The sequence below is a fragment of the Macadamia integrifolia genome, chromosome 4, assembly GCF_013358625.1.
Source record: "Macadamia integrifolia cultivar HAES 741 chromosome 4, SCU_Mint_v3, whole genome shotgun sequence".
Taxonomy (NCBI): Eukaryota; Viridiplantae; Streptophyta; class Magnoliopsida; order Proteales; family Proteaceae; genus Macadamia; species Macadamia integrifolia.
Window position 1 is genome coordinate 32,154,045 of NC_056560.1, and position 8,620 is coordinate 32,162,664.

Below are 8,620 nucleotides of genomic sequence, written 5' to 3' on the forward strand. Positions count from 1 at the left end.
TAATCACATCATACAGCGAAAGTGGCATTCTGGAAGGGTTCATCGAATATACCACAGTTGGGTTATCCAACACCTCACCCCTGTTGGTAAGGGGATGTAGTATAAGGAATGTAACCTAACCACAATATACTACATTGTTTGCATAATGATACATGTAGTATGGAATACGATACCGGAATCAACCATCTACCACATCGCATAAGGTCCAAGCCTATCTAGCATATAAGCAGTTAAGTATGGGATACGTGATACTGAAATTACCATCGGCCACAAAACATGCCTATATCCAATCATAGCTATGGAGTACATGATACCGGAATTACCATCGGCTACAAAGTGCATCCACAACTATAGCTAATTCTAATGCACACCCAATGCATGATGCAATCATCCACACGACAATCACTGTACCAGAACCACCTTGGTCACACTAGATCCCGTCACACATTTCACAACACATATCCAATTCCAAATGCACATATCATACAATTCAAATACATCACGATATGTTATATAATTCACATAATCATTTAAGAAATTAAAATATCAAAACAGGATTTCCATAACATGTATGCAATTCTGACATATTAAACACTCCAAAAATTAAAGTCAACCACCAGTCACCTTGGTTGTAGGTCGGACGGGTGAGATTCCAAGTTGTAAATCCGATATCAAACCATGTTAGGCCTCACCATTCTATGTTTATCTCTATCCTAGGTACAAGGGTAAATGGGTGTCAACGAGTGTCAGAAACACCAGAGGGGAACCCATAAGGTCTGCCCCAGAAGGGGAAAGTACATTTAATTTTGACAGTACTGGATATATCACCAAAAACAAGACCTATGTCATCGGAAATAGGTCTATTGTTTCTGGTGGCCTGAGCAGAAGCTCCCTAAGAGCTCATGGTTCACCGGAAACACCTCTAGTGGCTATTTTTGATGGTAAACCTATAAATGGGCCACCATTTTGGGGGTCTATCTGCTCGGGCCTTATCACAGGGATTTGTTCCATGGAGGTTGTAGGGGGGTCTTCTCACCTCTCATTTAAGCCTAAGAAATTAACTTTTCATTATGTTGTTTGGGAGATAAGGCAACCGAACGGGTGAAACCCTAACTCTCTATTTAGTAAAAATGTTGTCGGAGCTCAACTAACTTGGTTTGAGCTCTGCAAACACACAAGGGAGTGTAATGCACACTCTTATAACCTCCAGGAAGTGCCAGGGTTGAGGCTTACCCCTCCAATCCGGTGATTCCCTACTCTGCTCAATGTCCAAAAACTCAAATGAATGGGAAAGAGGGTTCGGGGAAGGTAGCACCTACCTTTGGCGGCAACCGGCAAGTGTGCATGTAGTCGGGGCTGCCCAAGCTTCCCCTTTTTCTTCTTCTTCCTTTTTCCTCTCTTCTCTCCCTCTCCCATGTTGGTCTCAAGTGAGAAGTGAGAAATGATCTCACTTCTCTCCTTATATAGTGCAAGGCCTTAGGGCTTATTTGGCTAGGCACTTGTTCATGACTCAAGTGGGCTAAGTCATTGTTCAGGACATGCGGGTCTTTTCCCCTAGACTCATATGGTGTACAACTCATGAGGAAGGGTGTAAGGTATTGTGGGAGGTTAGTCGAGGCTGGCCACGATGCGAGTAGTGGGTCCCACGTTTATCGAAGCCAATTTAGCCCACAAAAGCCACCGGATTGAGGTCATCGGATTCAATCCAGCTGTTTCCAGTGGCCACATCAGTGATGTGCCTTGATTGCTTGTTGTCCACTTATGGCCATTCACTAGGGGGTTGCCCTAGGATGCGTACAAGTTCTTCCGTCAATTTTCCACTATGTGCTGGGACTCGAGTGAGGAGATGCTAGATCACTTACCACTTAGGGTCGGAAGGTTTAAATCCCCTCCAGTTGGATAGGTAAGAGATGCACAGGCAAGTAGGGTCATTCCTCCTTTTTTTTACAGTGGATAGTCGTAAGTTAGAACCCGTTGGTACTTTCTACCTCCGGCCCAAGACCTATCACAAAATTTCAAATTTTACTGGGTTAGAGCATGGGTGTAACAAGGGCTAACTCCAATTTCACTCCCTGCCTTTTTAGGACCATAGATTAAAATATTCTCAGATAAACAGAAATTGTTGAATTGAAGTCTCTTGATATTTTTAATTTACTTTTTTTTTTCTGTCAGAACTCTTTCCTTCCTATTAAGTTGTCAAAGAATGTTTGTCTTTTTATAAAAATAAGAAAGTGTACGCCTCTATATGCTATAAACTGGATATTACAAGTTTTCATTATAAAAAAGTTCTACATATAGCATAGTTAGGCCAAAAGAGAAATATACAGATAACTAGGTTCCTTAAATATACAAATGAATATGCACAAAAATAAAATGAACATCCTTGAATAAGTTTATGTTTTTTATTTTGCATTGTCTTCCAATCAAAAAAGTGTTTAGGAATTGGTAAGGAGTTTTCGTTAATCGAATACAGCATCCATCATCCCTGGTTTCTTGAATAACTTCATCCTAACCATCGTTTTCGATATACTGCACAATTTTTTACTTTATACGGAAATCTATATGTAATAGTTCATATGGGATACTTCAAGAGAATCAGATGACAATTAGGAGCTCTACACATCGAGTCTGACACTTCTTTCTGGTTCTTTTTGTCTTCATAGATAGTCTATATTAATTATAGGAACCTGAAAAGACAAACCTGGATGGTTTTGTCTTCAGCGAGAATCTCCATAGATTTCTATTATGCATTCTTTTAATATTTGAAACCTCCTCCCCTGCCTTGATTTTCTTATTGTTTCAGTCTTAATGATCTTGAGTCACATCACTAGATCAAACTTCAATATGCTCGCAATTTTGGCTTCTTTTTTGAGATATCTTTTATTATATATTTTTTTCTATTAATTTCTTCTCTCACTTTCTGTCTTGCCACATTCTATTTATTTTATATTTATACAAAAAATCTATATCTTTCTATATTCTCTCCCCCCAATTGCTTTACTAATTTCATTTAGTTTCCTTCTTAATAATAACTCTCTAACCTGTTTTTTTTTTTAAATCAGAGGGTATTGCTTGGTGAGGAGATTTCTCATGTTTCTTTCTTCTCCTTTGATGTTCGTTATGGTGGTCTTCGTAGTGGGCATTTTTGTGATTCAAGGTTGAGCTCGCCTAGCATGGAAATTGGTTAGGAAGTGATTGAACGCCTCCATTTAGATTGAAAAGTAGTTGTTGGCAATTTATAGGCACGGAATGATCATTTCTAAGCAATTCGATGAGTCATGCCTTCAACTAGAATTGGCACTCTCTCTCTCTCTCTCTCTCTCTCTCTCTCTCTCTCTCTCTCTCTCTCTCCCCTCTAGAATAGCATTTAACCATTGATTTTCTAAAAATGTTGTAATTGTCTATTATTATTTGAAATTTAAACTTCTAATTGCTTCAATGGATATTATATATGATTGAAATGCATTTAGTTTGATGTAGGCATTTTGTTCTCTCTCTCTCTCTCTCTCTCTCTCTCTCTCTCACACACACAAAAAGAAAACTACACGTGCATTTGCATGTGCACTTTTACTAGTATATATATATATATATGTGTGTGTTTGTGAGAGAGAGAGATAGATAGAGAGAGGGACTAAGAAGAGAGAAAGAGAGAAGGATAGGGAAAGCAAAAAAAAAGAGAGAATTAATCCAGGAGAGTGATTGATTTCTTCAATCACCAACGGTTGCAACTGATCTTCACTAAGTGCTATAACTTTCATATGGCCAAAACACAAATGGCAAGAAACTTTTTCTATACTTTTACCAATATACTATAATTTCTCCACTCTCCAACACCACTATGAATATCATATTGTAGTTGGGGCTATACAATCTACTAGATTTTTTTTTTTTTTTTTTGTAATAATATATGTGATGGATCCTTATGCAGATTTACCATATATGTTAGTAAAAGGTTTATTTACATTTTATCTCATATATATGTAGTTGTGTTTTATTTCAATGGTAATATTTAAGGACAAATTTTTCTATTATGACGGATCTAAAAAAGTATTTGGTCCAACCGTAAATGTGTTATATTTATTATTTATTTATTTTTTATAAGAATGTGTTATATTTACTTGCTTCTACTACTCTTTCGGAACTTAGATCCACATCCCCCAACATAAGTAGAACTGTAGAATGATCATAATCTTCAAATAGGAAAAGAGTGAAAATCTTGAGGATAATTAGGGGGTTGATTCGAGAGTCAGTCACAAAAATCCTAAAACCGGTTCTCATAACTAAAAATTTATAAACGAGTCACGATGGATTCTTATGTTCCAATTTTATAAACAATAATTTTTTTTTTTGTAGAAATAAACAGTAGTTATAACGTACATCAAAGGCTGCAAGCATGGTTTTAAAAATTGAATCAGATATCTCAGGATCATTGGGATCAAATTGGTATCAATTGAGATTCTTCCCATCAGTTGTATACTTATCTAGTGATTAGATCTAAGTGTGCAAAATAAAAAATAACCAATTTTTTTAAGGGTAAATGTAACACCATGAATTTTGAAGCAGTTGTTCCCCAGTGTCAGGACCTAACTGAGACAAAGGCAATATGTTGCTATCTTATGGATCGCACATGTATAGCAGTAGAAGGGAGACATTGGCATATTTAATAGCCAAGTAGGAGGGGAAAAATAGTCAAAAGCTATGGGAGTAGCCCCACAAATGTTAGGTAACGTATAACAGAAGATTAGCCTGCTTGAAGGCCAAAAATAAGACAACCGGCAGGTTACCCTGCTAGCAACCAGCCAGTCGGTTTGGCTGGCTAAATACTGAAAAATTGGGTTTTCTTTGTGGGATCCACATCCCTATCCTCCTGAGCCTCGCACTTACCCACTATGTAGAGGTCCTAATGCTGACCAAATCTAACCTAATAGGTCAATATTTGATGGGGCCCATCAAGGGGAATTAAATTTTAATATAGTTTTATGTTTTTGGAAGTAGTTTTTAGAATTACTTTTCAGTTTAGGATGTTCAGCCAAACGGGCCTTAAGGACCCTTTGGCTGAGTTATAAATTATATCCTTAGCCACTACCACCTCATTTAGCTGCTGTATAATTTGGTGAATAGCAGTAGCAAAAGGAAGAGGAAGAAGAAGAAGAAGGAAGGAAGGTTGTGCAAGTGGCTATTGTGCGTACTGTTGTACATGCAAAATTAAGGTAAGAAATTGTTCTTTAATGACAGTAGCTCACTAGGGTTAGGAGTTTTAATAAATTAGGGACTGCAATTAAGTCCCTATGAATTAATTTGCTTCTCCATAGAAGCCCCAAATTCTGGAAGGGTTAGGGACTGAAATTTGTCAGAAGACTATCCCTGTGAACCCTAGAGCTTAAGATTTTTATTTCTCCCAGTAAGGAATTGTGTAATTGAAGCTGGAATATGGATGAATAGGCAAAATTTTTCCAAAACCCTAGAATAAGAATTCAGTCCATATTTATCCCAATGAGAATTTAGCTAATTTCCTCCCTAAAATTCTGATATAAGTCTAATTAGGGTTGGAATACAAATTTTGAGATTGTAAATATTTGTATCCAACCCTAGTTAAGTGACTAAATAGGGGAATTGATCCAATTATGCAAAAATGACCCAATTCCTATTTAATGTCTGAAATTTCTACAGAATGGGATGTATAGATTTGGGTTTTGCCAATTTAATCTTAAGGATGGGTCAATTTGAAGCCTAAACCCTATCTTCAGACTCAATATGCATGAATAGGACCATGGACTGAGAAATTAAACCCCAAACTAGGTTCTGATGTACAGTACAACCCTTGGCAGAATCGGATTCTGCAGAAAAGAGGGAGTCGGTAAGTCCGATTGGCCAGTCGATTACTACCTAGCCAACCTGCCGATTGAGGTTTCAGAGCCCTAAATGGCTATTGGTTGGATCTAAGTGCACCCTGTGCAAGGGTGGGGCTTGCTGATACATGTTAGTTAAATTAAACCTTGCAAAGATGGTTGTGTAGGGATCCCAGAGCCTAATCCTATAACTGAATTGGCTGAGAGGATTTTGCTATAGTTAAGGAATGTACATAGTGAGTGTGAGACCATACCCCTTTACAAAAAATAGTACAATGAGGAAGAAGATTGTACTGGGAATTAGCCCAGTCAGATGAGGTCTATGATAACCCACAGGTCGCCTCCGATGGGTGTCTGATGACCCCTGTACTATTGGCTTGGTCTGTTTAGACAAATAGGAACCTCAAGATTGTTGATCTGGTTAGTGACCTATATAGGGGTTAGGGAGCCAAATTAGTTAGGTCAGTAAGTTGTTGGAGAGATGCTGGTCTGGAATCAGTGCCTCTGTCCTGCAGTTGGTCTGGATTCCGATGAGAGAATTCAACAAGAGTTTAGGGAATTGGATTGTCTTTGGACAGTGAATAATGAAACTAACTTGAAATATTAATTGTTTAACTAGGCACCTATGATACTTGGCAATAATACGCATAGACGGGAATTCAAAGGAAAGGCATCAGATTCGGGTATCAGGTGAGTGGGTGATTATTTTTTTTTTGCAGGTTGTTTCTATATTTTCATGTTTCTTCCTGCTCATGTGGAATGTGATGATTACTATGTTTTGGATTTATTTTATATAGATGTATATATATTGCACATTTGACATGGTTTTATCAAGATTGATGTGATCGTGATTTTGTGGATGCGTAGTAATATAGATGAGTGATAGTGATTGTAACATCGATGGTCTGAGCCATGATGTGGTCGAGGGGGAGATTCGGTAGCGTGGGCTCAAAGATCGGTATTATAGTGATGGCCACCGATGTACGATTGACTGAGATGGATGCATGTAGATTGCATATGGTAAGGATCACATCCCAGTGCTATAACCCCTTGCCAATAAGGGGTGAGCTATTGGCTAATCCCACTCGGTGGTAAGTGGCAGAGGACTACTACGCCTAGCTATGACATATTGTGTCTTGAAAGGGAACAATATGGTACGATGTACTATTCGCATGACTGTCGGACAACATGGGATACCGATGACGGTGTGGAATTTCGGGACCATGACTATCAAGGGTTACTATTTAGGGGTTGGTTGGGGGACCGAGGCTCTGACTGGGGTTGGCTGACTCCTGCTTGCAACTAACTTGTATCTCTGAAGCCCAACGTACATGGTAGGAGATACCACCTACATTGCTTATAATACTTATACCCACATATTGAGACATAGTAATTAGAATGGATATGATTAATAAAATGGATCATATGGTTGTGCACTTATGAATATTATTGTGAGTATGTATTGGCATCATGATGTTGTGTGTGCTTGCATTTTCACCTCTTACTAGGCTTGTGAAGCTTACCCCTCGTGAATTTATGTTTTTAAATGGTGGAACCTAAGCTGGAGTGGATCGAGACTCGACAATGGTTGTGAGGTTGTACCAATGAGACATTTGGTAGAGTACTGAGATTTCCTTTGTTTTGAGGTTTTATTATTAAGCTTGTAAGATGTAATTATATTATGATAATTGTGAGTTATAATTCAATTGTGTCTGTAATTATTATTTATCATTTAGATTTGATCACTATGGGTTATGTAAAATATAAATTATTCTGTATATGCGTACTTTGATTTGATAGAAGATTTTGTACTTGTGTAATTTTATCTCTACATTAGATCCTGGTGATAGTAGGGTAAGGTATCTAGTGCCGCATGCCTTGGTCTAATTTGAGGCAGGATGTTACAGTAAATCCGTTTGATTTTGAATGATTGGAGGCATTTTGAGTAACATGTATGATTTAAGTATCGGTATCATATTGGTTGTATCGATCGTATCGTATTGGTATCAGTTGAAACTAATCCCCGATCTTTGACCAACCTAGATTGGTTATCCGTATTGTTTCAAAGGTAAAATAGTAAAAAAAAAAAATGTACTTTTCTGAAAATCAAGGGGCAAAAATGACTGATACACATTGATCTTCTTTGATACCAAATCCGAATCGGTATCGATACCAAGAACTAAATCCAGGGTAAGATGTACGTCAAATACCAAATATTGGTTTGTCATAGTCATTATATAAATACGTCATACTTTTTTTTTTTAGATAAATACGTCATACTTACTGCGACCAATCCTGTGACAGTTCTAATCTCATCTCTCTCACCCCCACCCCCAAACCGAGTTTTTCGGATCGAATCAAGTGAGTCAAGTCGATTCGGTTCTGGTTTTCTCTCTACGGTCTTCTGACTCGATTTTGCCTTCAAACTAGTTTCAAAGAGAGAGTTGATTCCAATCTTCACATTTGCGAGTCTGTCTCTCTCTGTACCCTGTGCTCTACTCTGTCTACTCTGTAGGGTGGATGACACATTCCGCCAACGCATTGCTTTCTACTTCGTAAGCTTCCCTCTCTCTGTAGTATCTCAATTCGATAAAAAGATTTTTAATTTTTAAGAACTCAGATCTGGGTGGAAAATGGACTTCGAGAGTTTTTTTTTTCCTGGAAAATGGATTTCAGATTCAAAGTTGAGGAATTAGAATTCTTTCTTTTCCTTTTTTCCTCTTTTTTGTTGGAGGATAAGTACGGAAGGAAAATCCTAGATGTGGATATAT